The sequence below is a fragment of the Arachis ipaensis genome, chromosome B06, assembly GCF_000816755.2.
Source record: "Arachis ipaensis cultivar K30076 chromosome B06, Araip1.1, whole genome shotgun sequence".
Classification (NCBI taxonomy): Eukaryota; Viridiplantae; Streptophyta; class Magnoliopsida; order Fabales; family Fabaceae; genus Arachis; species Arachis ipaensis.
The window spans coordinates 105480878-105494389 of NC_029790.2; the positions used below are offsets into that span (position 1 = coordinate 105480878).

Consider the following 13512-nt stretch of genomic DNA (forward strand, 5'->3'; position numbering starts at 1 on the left):
TTGTTTCAACATATTAAATGTAAGACTTGCAGAATTTGTTGAAAGGCTAAAAGCCAAGTTTCATGATTGAATTAATTGATGATACATGCTAATGATTACTTGAGATGATATTGGACTATTTGTTATATATGATGCAGTAAATTGATGATAATATATGTGAATTGTTTGAGTGATTTGTGGCTGGATTGTGTTGAGTAATGCAGAACTTGTTGATTTCATATGAGTATGCTTAAATGTGAAAACTGACCAAAAATGGTGATTTATTAATCCTGAGCACTTGAGACTAATTTAATTTTTTTAACAAGTCACGATAGATAAAAAAAAAGTTAGAATGCAAGGTTAGAGTTAATGAAAAGCTAGGAATCAATTTTTGACCTCTCAAAACCCAAGGTTACATGTTGCAGAATTATGCAGTTTCGGACAGCACTTTGTGAACAAAACTGGGAGCAATCTAGCCACTCAAAATGGGTGAAATTATTTTTCCATAAAAATTTGATATGTCTAGATTGTTCCTCTAAAATTTCAGAATTTGTCGATGTGTAGTTTGGGAGATATGATTTTTAGAAAATGGTCATTTTCTGCAGAAATATTGCTATCCGAATTCTGGAACAGCAACTTCAAAACCACATATCTCAATACTCTGAAACTCTTTGGAGGTGAAACCAAAAAGGGGTAAAATATTAGGATGTCTAGTATTTTATGTCCAAATTTTAGGACAATTCAAGTTTTGTAGAGAAAGCAAAGTTGTGCTTTCTGGAAGCAGGGCTGTTCACTGCTGTGACAACATCCTTTCCTTAAAACAAAATCATATTTCAAGAGGCATAACTTTTTCTAGAGAAGTGAAAATTCTCTGGGACTTAAACTGGGTGAAAGATGAGTAATTCTAGTTCAACCACACCAAAATTTAGGAGAATCCAACAAAAGATGGATTTTATATGATTTTTTTAAATTGGTTACTGCTTGCTGTTTTTCTGAAGTGTACTAAATCAGTAGCCAATTTTTAAAAAAATCATATAAAAGTAAATTAGGTGGCAAAAGAGATCTCTGGATTAGTGTGGCTTAGCTGTCAAGAAAGTTCAAGATAGTGTGGCTTAGCTGTCAAGTTGTTATTCGGTTTTATTTTTCCATTCTTGCTATACTTTTCTATTTCCAAACTATTTCCAAAAGTCAAGTATATTTGTTATGAGGACTTTGGTGGAAATTGTCACTACAAAAAAAAGGTTAAAATGGCGGTTTTTTTTTTTGGAAATTACGGCGGTTCTAACCGCCATTATTACCAAAAATGGCGCCTCCAAGAAACGCCGGAATTTTGGGTGCCATTCTGGTTATTACGGCGGTTTTCTGAAAACTGCCGTAATAACCAGTGGATAATACGGCGGTTTTCTGACGGTTAAAATGGCGGTTTTTAACCGCCATTATTTTCACATAAAACGGCGGTTTTTATATTGTTTAAAATGGCAGTTATAACCGCCGTTTTTACCAGGATATAGTGGCATCTTTTGTTTAAAATGGCGGTTTCTAACCGCCGTTTTTACCGGATATAATGGCATCATTTTCCTTTAAAATGGGGGTTTCTAACTGCCATTTTTACCAGGGTATAATGGCATCGTTTTCGTTTAAAATGGAGGTTTCTAACCGCCATTTTTACCAAAGTATAATGACATCATTTTCGTTTAAAATGGAAGTTTCTAACCGCCGTTTATACCTAATTATAATGATAATTTTATGTTTTTTAAAATAAAAATGAAACCACCTATTTAAAGTGATATTTTCAAGTTGTTTATTCATTCTTATTTTAAATAGGAACACCAAGCTTGCAAGTTTCTTATGACCTCCTTATACCTGTTTTCTTTTACTCCTGCAGCTTAATTTTGAGCAAGCAACAAATTTGTGAAATAGATTTCTTAAAAGTAACGGAAAGATTCAAAGAAAGGGTAAAGTCGGTTGGAAGACAATCAAAGGAAACTTGATTGGATAAAAAAGAGGAGCACCTAATGCCAACATTATTCTTTAAATTAAACAATAGAATAATGCGGTCATGGAATCCATCATAATTCAAGAGCTTTAAATTAAACAAAGGTAAATATTGTCAAAATTCATGAGCAAATCCTTTATTTCTTGTTATGCTTCCACTTCCTTGCAATTACGTCATAAGTAAACTCAATGGCTCCTTAACCTTAAGCATCCTTTGCTTCACTGGGTCATCCAATGGTGCCTCCCAAGAGATATTGTAACTGTTGCCTGATGAGGAGCATGAAACAACGCATCCTGTTCTTTCTGCAGAAGCAAAACCCAGACACCTTACCTACCAACACAAATCTGGAAAATCTCAAGGGAACCACCCATCTAGAAAGAATCATTCAGCAACCTACAATATTATTATACATTACCTATCCAACCCAACCCTTGGAATTTTATCTGTTCCCCTTCTTCATCCTCTTCTTGATCCTCTCAACCTTTTCCCACTTGCCTACATCAAAAATAGAATCTTTTGGTGATGGATAAACCACGTATTTAAAATAAGAATGAACAAACATGAAGTTATTTCCCTTTTTGTTGGTTATTCCTCCAAGTGAGACTAGTTTCACTGAAACTACAAAATTCACAACTAATTATTCTTAATACATAATCATAGCTAGAAAATTTACCATTTTCAGTTTCCTGAGTTCTCTCCTGGCCATCTTCCCCTTTCATCTGCATTTGTAATATTTAAAAGCTCTGTGGCACCTATAACGAGCCTGCCATATTTGGACATACCTGAATAATGATTGAGACTTTAGTCTGTTTTCTAAACTTGAACTCTTTAAGGGATGCCACTGCCCTTAAAGCTGTTTGTAAGGTAAGACCTGATGCGTGGAGTTTCCTATATGATTTCCTAGCTGTTTGTAAGGTAATAATATGTTTCCTACATATTACCTGTTGGTTTTAAAGCTTCCAAAGCCATAGATATCAAGGACTCCAATAAAAAATTTAGAAGTCGCGTCTCGTCCGATCAAATTGTTAATCTTGTCCACCAACCTATTAACAAATTAAACACATTAGTGGAGCAGGTTTTGAATAGCTAGAATTTGATTTTATTTTTTTTAATTACCAGTCAAAGAGTCTAGAATATATTGTTTTGGCCAAGCCATCTCTGCTTATTGCTGCGCTTTGCGGATTGAGACTCCGTTTAATAACTTCCTCTGGGGTGATCATCACACGCTTCACTAATGCATCTTCCAAACCAGCAAGATCACACCTGATCAGGTGAATAATACAGTATAACTAAAATCATCTTAAAAGTAATTGAGAATCAGGTTAACATAGGAGTAATAACTCAATCTTACATGAGAAGCTCAGCAATGGTTTTCAGGTGAAATTTGGCTTTATCATCTTTTGAAACAGATGAATCAGCCAGTTCAAAACAACAGCAACAGGAATACACTGAGGTTTATAAAGGTAATTTATAGTCCTTATTAATATCATCATGGTTTATAAAGGTTTGAGATTTCAACATTTAAAGAAGATTAAGCCCCTTAAAAAGAGATATAGATAGCGTAGCATTCTATAGGGTCAGTGATGAACAAAGATTTTAGATGTGGCTTACCAAGAAGAGAAGATCAGATTCAATAATTCTTCCAGTTCCAAACTCATATCACACCAGTCACTAAATTTTTAGACAACATATATAATAGATAAGAAAATAATGCTCTTCAAACATATATAAGATAAAGAAAACCAGGTAAAAGTGAAAATGATGAACAATACTAGAATTAGATAACTAATTAAGTGTTAATCATATTATATTCTCACCTGATTAAAGTGAAAATAATTTGTTCAGCTTGGTGCTACCACAAAATTCATGATCTCTTTACACTGAAAAGTAGCAAAATGTATAGATCAAGATATAGATACATATAAATATAAAAGTAGCCTGTGATTTAAGATACTAGTTAAAAAAAATAAAAATTGCTTTGAAAAATTGAGTCAGGAAATCTGTGTACAAGAAAAAGAATAGGAGCCAAAACTTTTTCATCACTGAACACTGAACAGCATAATTGAAACTGAATATGTATATAGGATTATATATACAAACAGCACAGCTTTGACTTGGTGTCACAATATATGAAATCATCTTTTTGGATTTTTGACAGTGCAGAAAGTAATAGTAGTAGAACTGAGCCGCAAGGTACTAAAGTCCACCATGAATGAGTGATGAATCCAATTCCATGATCTTACCACATAAAAGTACAAGTGCAGAAAAGGAAAATTTTATAATCTGACCACATAAAAGTATAAGTGCAGAAAAGGAAAATCAAAAGGAAGAAGAGATGTTAAGCTAACATGTGCTGCGAAGAGGATGCTTTAGTCTTCAAGGAATCTTGCGGAAGCCAAGGAGAAGAAAAAAATCATGTTTTACTGTAATTGGAATAAATAAACAGAACAAGTCAATATATAGATAAATTACAAAAGAACAAGCAACTTATTCCTTTAAAATCAGAGTCCCAAAGATCATGCAGATATCGATTAACAATCACAGAGTCCCACCTTCGCTGATTCGCTGCATCAATCTCCTGCGGCAACCTCTTTGCCACATTGTTGATTAAATTATAAGAAAAAAAGAATTGGCAAAAATTGATGTAGACCAGTAAACTTCTTTCTTGAAACTGTAGTAGCCTCTCGATGGATGGGTGAATGTAGCTAGAGCTGGCTTCCACTTTCTGCATTGAAACCATGAAGCATCACTTTTTAAACGAGAAACCCAACTTACTGGAATCAAATAGAAGACAAAAGATTACCTACTAACACACAATTAGACAGAAAAAAGAACATGCAAAAAATAACAAAAATAGCCACTTCAAAAAGCTCACATGGAACCACAATCAAGAAGTTTCACAGTAGAATAGAGAGGACAGTAACGATCAGAAAACATAGAAGCATTCTGCGAATAGATTCAGCTATTGAACGCCTTTGAGACTCTGATGCAGTAATGGCTTCTTCAAATTTAAGTTTCATAACTACCTTTTCACATTCCTTCAATTTCTTTGTTGCATCGGGATCATTTGGACACATTTTCTTTACCTATTGAATATAAGCATATTACATCAAACACATTTAGATATTGACACAAAGTACATGCTAAAGACAAATAGAAAGAAGATAATAAGATACTAAAAGACACCCTTAGATAGCTGCAACACAAACAAAGCCAACACCTTTTTTTTTTGTTTCCTTTTGTTCATTATCAATGACATTATCTTATCTATCACATGTAAACTAAGATTCTCCACACATAAAAATATATACAAATCAGTTAATCACTTCAAACAAAATAGTTGAAGCATACTTTAGATTTAGCACTTACCTAGTTAACAACATATCAAATCAAATAATAAGAAAGGAAAATTATTATTAATTTTCAATCACAAGACATCCCTTTCACTCCCCAACATCAGTCCATATAAACGTGAATTAATTTTCAATCACAAGACATCCTTAAAGTAAATTACAAAATGGAAGTAGCAGGGAGGAAAGACATTACTAGTAGTAGAACTTGCCATAAAATTAAAAAAGAACTTATAATTAAATCTGAAGACTCATGCCTATAAAGAAGAAACTTATCAAAACAATATAAACGTGAACTAAAAAATACAGAAAAATCAAGAGCATCGTCATTATAAATATTAGGAAGCAGGTTGAGCATAGTAACAACTATATTTGTGATGAAATTGTTAACATAACAAGTTCAATGCATGTACGAGTCTGCCAGCAGAGTTTACATGAGCTTGCAAACGAGTAAAATCTAGGTCCTGCCTCAGTATAATAACAACCATAGTAATAGCTATAATTGAACCCTGTCATTTTATCAAACACAACATAAGCATCCATTCACACAGCAACGAGAATACATTTATTTTTTTAAATAAAGAAAATCTAAATAATTACAGTTAGACAATTATTTGACTTAGCATTATATATGTCAATCTTCGTATTCAAACCCGTTCACAAAAAGGCAAGAAAGGGGAAAAAAGAAAAAGAATAAAAAAGGCCTAAACTGCCATTCTCATAAGCAACGAATCAACAATGCAGTCATTGTGAAAGAGAAACAAACGTATAGAGCAGTCAACATTAAAGACAAAGCGAGCAAAAAATGAAAAGATCGACGGAGAAGTCACAAAAAAGAAAAGATCTATCTAATATAAGAGCTTATTAGAGCGAGGATCGTGAGTACCTGGTACTGGAGAAATCATAGAGTTAGTGCTGGAAAAGATTATAACTCCAACCTCAGCATCGCACAAAATTGCAAGCTCCTTCGCCTTCTTCAACAAACCGTTCCTTCGCTTCGAGAACGTCACTTTCCTGCTCGTGGAATTATCGATCCTCCTTCTCACGATCTTCCCTCTCCCCATCGCTCTCAATCAAAACCCTAACTCCTCGATCCAGAATCACCGTTTCTGTTCATCATAGATCAACAACCAAAACTTCAATTTCACCAAGAGTGAAGAAAAAGAAAAGTCAAAAACAGAAAAAAAATGAACTAAAAAGACAGCTCAAGGAACAGCCAGAAGAGAGTGAAAACTAAAAGCATCGATTCGTCGGAGAATGCCACTGAAAAGATCGTCACCGGAGCAGCACTGGAGAAGATCATCACGCAGATCGTCGTTTTCGGTTTCAGTCGCTGGAGAGCGCTGCTGAGAAGATCATTGGAGCAGCTTCACTTTTGTAGGGTTTCACTTTCACCAGTTCTAGAACAGCATTTGAGTTTTTCTTGGGTTTGGGCCTTTTTTTTTAATAATGACTTCGATAATGGCGGTTGAAAACTGCCTAAATCACCAAAAATGCAATTTTTGAAAACTTAATTATAGCAACAACATAACATGCCATAATACCTGAATATTATGGCGGTTCTTTAAAACCGTTGTAATATAAATGCCATTTTAAACTCTTTTTTTGTAGTGTGTACTTTGTAGTGATTTTTAGACAATTGATACTTATGTAAATTTAATGAATTGAATTATGATTAATTAGGCCGAGTTTATATATTGAATTGTCAATTTTTGATAATTCTCATTTTTGATTGACTAGTTTTAAACTTTGAGAATAGATTCTTAAAGAATTAGTTAATTTTAACTTGTAAGTTCTAATTTTATTTTTACTCTGATGAAGATAGTGTTATATGTGGTTTTTTAATTTTGGTTTTTATTGCTCATATTTGCAGGGGTACAAAATTGATGACAACATGCTAGACTTTATATTGACTGAAATATGCTAGAAGAATCAAGAATTATGAATCCGATATGATACAATTTTATGTTAGGAAAAAGTTGTGTTTAGTTGAATTTGTAGAACTTATTTTATTGTAAAAAAATATTAATGACATGTAAAATATTCTAATTATCTATATGATTATATATTATATAAATGTTAAGTCACAACTAGAAAATGGATTAATACAGATAGATTTACAGACAAATTTGGTCTTTATTACAGACAGATTTTTGGTTACCGACGAAATTACCGACGGATTTTGTCTCTCTGTAAAAGCCCCGTCGGAAATTATTTACCAACGAATTTTTTTCCGTCGAAAAATTACAGACGGATTTTTACCACTTACCGACGGATTTTCCCTCTGTAAATTTTCTATCCATTTCCCAAAGGCGACGAACTTTCCGACGGATTTTCCGTCTGTAATTACAGACGAATTTTCAGACGGATTTTCCGTCTGTAATTACAGACGGATTTTCCGACGAATTTTCTGTCTGTAATTTGAACTTTGGAAAATCATCCCACGTTCTGATTACAGACAGAAAATCTGTCTGTAAATCCGTCAGTGAGGTAAAATATAATTTTTTTTATTTTTCTAATTACAAAATAAACTTGTTTTCATACAAAATAAATATAAAAAAAAACTCAACTCAACTCATATAAATTATATATTATTTTTTTCTTCTTTGAGATATATAAAAAATAGATTATCTATATAATATTTCTTTGCATATAACTCTACTTATTCAATAATATACAGTTATACATCCAAATGGACTAAAAATTACATCCATATCTCACAAACATTAGTAGAGTAGTATCCTTAGAATTTTCTAAAATTTCTTGAACAATGCAAGCTAAGCTAGAGACCACTCATATGGTAAGTGTAGAACTTTATGGAAGCTATGTACACTTTCTTATGGCTGCTATGTACACTCTATTGATTCTACAATTTACACTCTATTAAAGCTGCAATGGCCGCAACGGCAGCAGCTATGCCTGCCACGAATACTGCAGCATGCAACTGAGCATTATGAGTCCTAATTTCCTGCTTTTTTCTCTCCTTTTGATCCTTCAGCCATCTTCCCATTGTCCTTCCTCTCAGCAAACTCCTGTAAAGCTAGTATGCAAAAGTTTACAAAAAGAATAACAAAGAAAAAGAGTAATGAATGATTGAGCTTTTATTTTTACTATATAATGATGAGGTTGAGTGTAATGTACCCCATTTCTAAACAAAATTTTGACTGGAAAGGAATTCTGATTGATTGCTTGATGGGGGTAAAAATAAGTCCTGCACATAGTGATTGACTGTTCCAAATGACATGTGAAGTCAAAAGAATCAATTATCGTATATCTTGATCTTTTGTCAAGAATATATTTGAGCACTGCAACATATGTGGAAAAAAAGATCAACACAGTTTCTCAATGATTTATATGATTTATATGATTTGTATGACATCACGGTGCAGATTTAAAATTAGCTACCTATATGCACTGATCAGAACTCAACAATTTCTGTGTCCCCGTGAGAGCAATATATATGAAAAGTTGAATCCTATTGTAGCAACATGAGAGGAAATTGAAATAAATACTATGTTGCTTGAAATGGAGACAAATTCAGATATAGAACTTGTCATTCACCTGGATTCTTGGAGAAATTCAGTTCAATAGTTTCACAAGATAAGATGCGAGTAGAAACCAGCTAAATTTTTTGCTGGGACTGTAGGAACCTGAGGTAGCGATCGATCAAAAATAAGTAAAATCTTGTAAGAAACACACAGAAAGAAGAAAATCCTACATATAGTACATAAAAGACTACAAAAACTATGTATAGTTGATGAGTGTAGAAAAAAGTTCATAAAGTTTTTGCCTTATCAAAGGTAAGTTAGTGGCCCACATGGCTAATCCTGCTAGCAAAGCTACTTCTCCAGCCACATTTGAGACGCCAACTTTATTCCACATGAGCATCTACAATGAAAGCTCTTACAATGTTAGCCTATATAGTTTATGATTGAAAAAGGACTTTGCATTGAACAAGTTGCTTATTGAATTTACCTCTTAGATTTGATTAGTGTTGTCCCAAAAGATAATGTAGCAAAGTCCATGGGCTGTGAAGAGTACTATTGCAGTGGTCCTAGCTAGATGTGGTACTTGATACTTCCCTCTAAAGTTAGGCCAATGAACTGCAAAAGCAAAGACACTCTTAATACTAGAAAGAACAGAAACATCATGCAAATATTTCCAACAAGGCCTAAGGCCATTGCTAAATCTTCCAGCTTGACCTCCCACCTATGCAATTAAATAAGTGACGCAAATGTGACAACTAAGTACCTAACACTGTGGTCATTCACATATCTGTGGAGTCATAAGAAAATTATTGTGATTAAATAAGTGAAAAGGGGATAATACCAACCAATGATCAGCAATACTAGGAAAGGCAGAAGCAAGATAGATAAGAATTGCGTGACTGCCAAGAAGAAAATAACACGTATAATTGAAGTTCAAATTCATGGAAATGATTGATAAAAATGAAATTGAAATAAGAAGGAAGTACCTCTCGAAACCAGCTAAACGGGACACACCTCATCAGGGGTAGAAAGAGTTATCCTTGTGGTCCTCTATGATCTCAAAAATACCTATGATCTCAGAAAATATCATAGCTTACAGCAGGTGAAGATGGAACTCCTTGTCCGTGTAGATGTGGCCCCTATGGTGGCATCTGGGATTAATTTCTCTTGTGTTATGGGGAGAGCACTCATTATGCTACAAATTAAATTAATGGAAGATCAGATCAGATATTGAAGCTTCTATAGGAGAAGTAAGGGGTGTTATGCCTCAGGATCCACCAGCCTTACCCCTTTATATACAACAAGGAAAGGGCCATAATGGAACATTAGTAGTATTATTCTTTTTATTAAAGCCTTCAAAGTCTTTACCTGAATCAGTAGAAAGTATTTTTTTTTTTTTTTGCCTTTGAAAATAAGATATGAAAATCATGTACCTGCAGTCACCACAAAATCATGGAGACCAGTCACCACAACAAGATTTGATTATATCTTTGCCTGGTTATTAATAATTACAACAACAATAAAAACTTTTTCTAACTATTTTATTTAAAACCAAGGAAAGAGAAAGTAATGTGATTGACGACAAAATTTAAAATACCTCAAAAGATATTTAGCACAGCTTATTCCAGTATCCTTTGAAATTAAATAATCAAGAAGCACTTAGTGATCATAATATATCTGTAGATCAACAAGTTAAATACAACATAATATATCTCTGAGCAAACACACAAATTAGTCTTCTAATAATCAACTACTGTGCAATGAGAGAGAGAGAGAGAGAAAGAGAGTGTGTTAGAGTATTATTTTTATAAAATCAACACACAAATTTATTGTTAATATTATATACTTATACTCTTCTTCATCCCTTAAATTTGATCAAATCACTTGCAACAATAGAAGCTTAATTATTACCAAGTAAAGATCAAGGTAGTCAAGTTGGAGTTCTTGAAGGGTGTTGTTAAGGGCAGGTCTAACCCTTTCAGGGGTCAAGTCAGTGCACCTACAAATTTTATAATTTTACACACACAAAGTCCTGAGAACTTGAATAAAAGTGATGTTATTTTCATGTAACATTGTAATTAAAAAAGTTTTGGGATTTGTAAAATTTTTGCAATTACTTCAACCAAAGTTTTCTTAATTTGGTCAACACATTCCTATAAATAACACCTAATGTAATGTAAATAATTTCACTTAATAAAACAAAGTGGTGGCAATTTTATATATATATACCATAATTTGGAGGTGACAAAGAGATCCTTCCTATCCACTCCTGCTATCATAGCAGATTGAAGTCCATGTCCAACCTGTAAATAGATAGATATTGATGACAACCAAGATCCAATATATGAATGAACTGAAAAATTCGTAGTAGTAATTAACATACATCTTCTTGGACTCCATACTGTGCAGCAGTGTCTATGTGTCTATAACCAGCCTACAAACAAAGGTTAGATCATATAAGACTTAGCTTCACATGAATTCGAACTCTAGCTAAGTGTGATTATTTGGTTTTTAGAAAGAATTTCCAAATTGAAGTTTTAGATGTGATTTATTTAGCTTAGAGATTACATGATCTTAATTCAAACCGTGTAACACTGATTTGTTCCATAAACATGTAGTATTGCAATGCAAGATACAAAATTATTTATTGAACCACGATATGTAGCAGAAAATTTTGCACTATTTATTATATGAATAATTCATCTGCATCTTCATCTCACGAAAAGTATAAGGATGTTCTCCACACAAAGAAGCTGAACAAATAAAATAAAATAAAATATATGAATTATTAGCAATAATGTAACTTATATTCACAAGCATTCATAACTTTGGTCAACATTGACTTTTCAATGGCATCATAGTTCTCTTTTGGATATTATCATCAATCACATAATAAAGTAATTGATTGAGTAGTTACATAAAAGGATCTTATTATCTTGTAAATATTAATGTATTAAAAATACAGGGTCAAGTTATCATATAAATTCCATCATGAAATATTTTGGATTTAGCTAGAAAATTAATTTCTCGTATCACTTTATAGTGTAAAGTAGTAATTGCATACCTTAAAGATAAACATATAAAAGGATTGGGAAGCATCTTTGCTCTTTAAATCTACAGAATTAGCAAGGTACCAAAAGATCAAAGCCATGATGCCATGTGCTATGACCTAACAAAATTGAATGATACAATACAATCAGAAAGTCAGAAGAATGAGGCTAACCCCAAAGAGACAATAACAACAACAGAAAGTCAGAAATAGACAAAACAACAAACAGGTAGAATGCATATTCAACAAAGTCCATTCCAAAATATACCCAATCTGATTCAATTCAATGCTCAACAAATTGGAGTTCCTTCACATAAAGCTTGCCATCTCTGTGTCTGTAACAAAACCCTAAATTGTTTTCATAACAGAACAAATAGTCAAATACAATGGCAAGAGAATCAATGTTATCGGAAGGGACGACGGAGCCTACCTAAACTAACCGCGACGAGAAGAAAAGGTAGAAGCGGCGACGACGCTGACGAGCTTCAATGAGCAGCGACAGAAAACGGTGTCGAGAGGGTGGCGAAATTAATCGGCGTCGAAGATGAAAGAGAGAGACTGGTGACCGGGTGTAATGGAGAGATTGGGAAAGGGGTCTGATGGAGCTTCGGGCAACGGCGGTGCAACGGCGAGAGGTGCCGCCGATGAAGGATTTGGAGGGGATGGGTGAGGAGCCCGCGAAGGATGGGGTGTTATGAGAAATGAAGAGAGGAACGAGAATTAAACTCTTATTCTAATATTTCCAACGAAAAATTTTAAATTACAGACGGATTTTTCGTCTGTAATAATTTAATAAAATATAGCATTTTTGTTTCTTTAATTACAGACGAATTTTTCGTCTGTAATCATTTCCCACGAAAAAAAAATAATTTTTCCGACGGAATTATCGACGGATTCTCTTTTCCGTCTGTAATTTATGCTAATTCATTTTTTTTATTTTCCGACAAAAAATCCCTCTGAAATTCCGTCTGTATTTCCGTGGGATAAAATTCGTCGGAAATATTCGTCTGTAATAACTAATTTTCTAGTAGTGAGTTAGCATGTTTAGAAAATTAATTGATATATCAATTATTTAATTAAATATTTTATAATGAATTTTCTATTTTTGTAACTAAGAATAAAAAATGTTACAAAAGTAAGTAGTATTTTGTAACAAAATATTATGACACAAAAGTTTAAATTGTTACGAAAAATATTTTGAAGATCAAAATTTGTTATCACTTTTGTAATGACTTTTAGTTTTTTGTATCAGAAAAATTTGTTACAAAATATTACTTTGAATTGTAACAATTTCATTTTTTGTTACAAAAACTTTTTGTAACGAGACATACTGCAACGGCTCCTTTTTTCGTTACAAAATTCTTTTGTTTCAAAATTTCGATTTTTTGTAACAATTTTTTTTTGTTATAAATATTGCTTTTTCTTGTAGTGGAGACAGCGACATAATGTTAGTTCTAGCCTTTGTTGTGGTTCTACAAAATAAGAAAATCCTAAGCTTCTTTGTGTTATTTTATTATATGATATGATGGTGGTGTTGCTATAGTTTGGTTTAACTACTTAATGATATTTTAGAGGTTAAATACTAATGTAAAGCTATGATGGTTAAGTTTTCTAATAATATTTCCAATGTTTTAGCATAGAACATGATTT

The 13512-nt window shown here is 33.0% G+C and overlaps 2 long non-coding RNA genes across 9 annotated transcripts; both read right to left on the reverse strand.

Moving 5' to 3' along the window:
* Nucleotides 1945–6755, reverse strand: LOC107604751. Of its 7 annotated transcripts, XR_002349112.1 has the most exons (12): nucleotides 6212–6755; nucleotides 5002–5061; nucleotides 4851–4921; nucleotides 4528–4700; nucleotides 4324–4398; nucleotides 3793–3855; nucleotides 3587–3646; nucleotides 3092–3238; nucleotides 2917–3018; nucleotides 2649–2757; nucleotides 2391–2470; nucleotides 1945–2277 (listed from the first exon to the last, which is right to left on the reverse strand). It is a non-coding gene; the product is annotated as an uncharacterized LOC107604751 (long non-coding RNA). The 7 variants fall into 7 exon arrangements; XR_002349111.1 differs by lacking the exons at nucleotides 4851–4921; nucleotides 5002–5061 and adding an exon at nucleotides 3327–3423 and having other exon boundaries at nucleotides 6212–6754; XR_002349110.1 differs by lacking the exon at nucleotides 4851–4921 and having other exon boundaries at nucleotides 6212–6753.
* On the reverse strand, nucleotides 9418–12581 carry LOC107648333. 2 transcript variants are annotated; one of them, XR_001621877.2, is made up of 7 exons: nucleotides 12293–12581; nucleotides 12131–12210; nucleotides 11878–11982; nucleotides 11197–11566; nucleotides 11043–11116; nucleotides 10725–10812; nucleotides 9418–9428 (listed from the first exon to the last, which is right to left on the reverse strand). It is a non-coding gene; the product is annotated as an uncharacterized LOC107648333 (long non-coding RNA). The 2 variants fall into 2 exon arrangements; XR_002349116.1 differs by having other exon boundaries at nucleotides 12131–12197; nucleotides 12293–12580.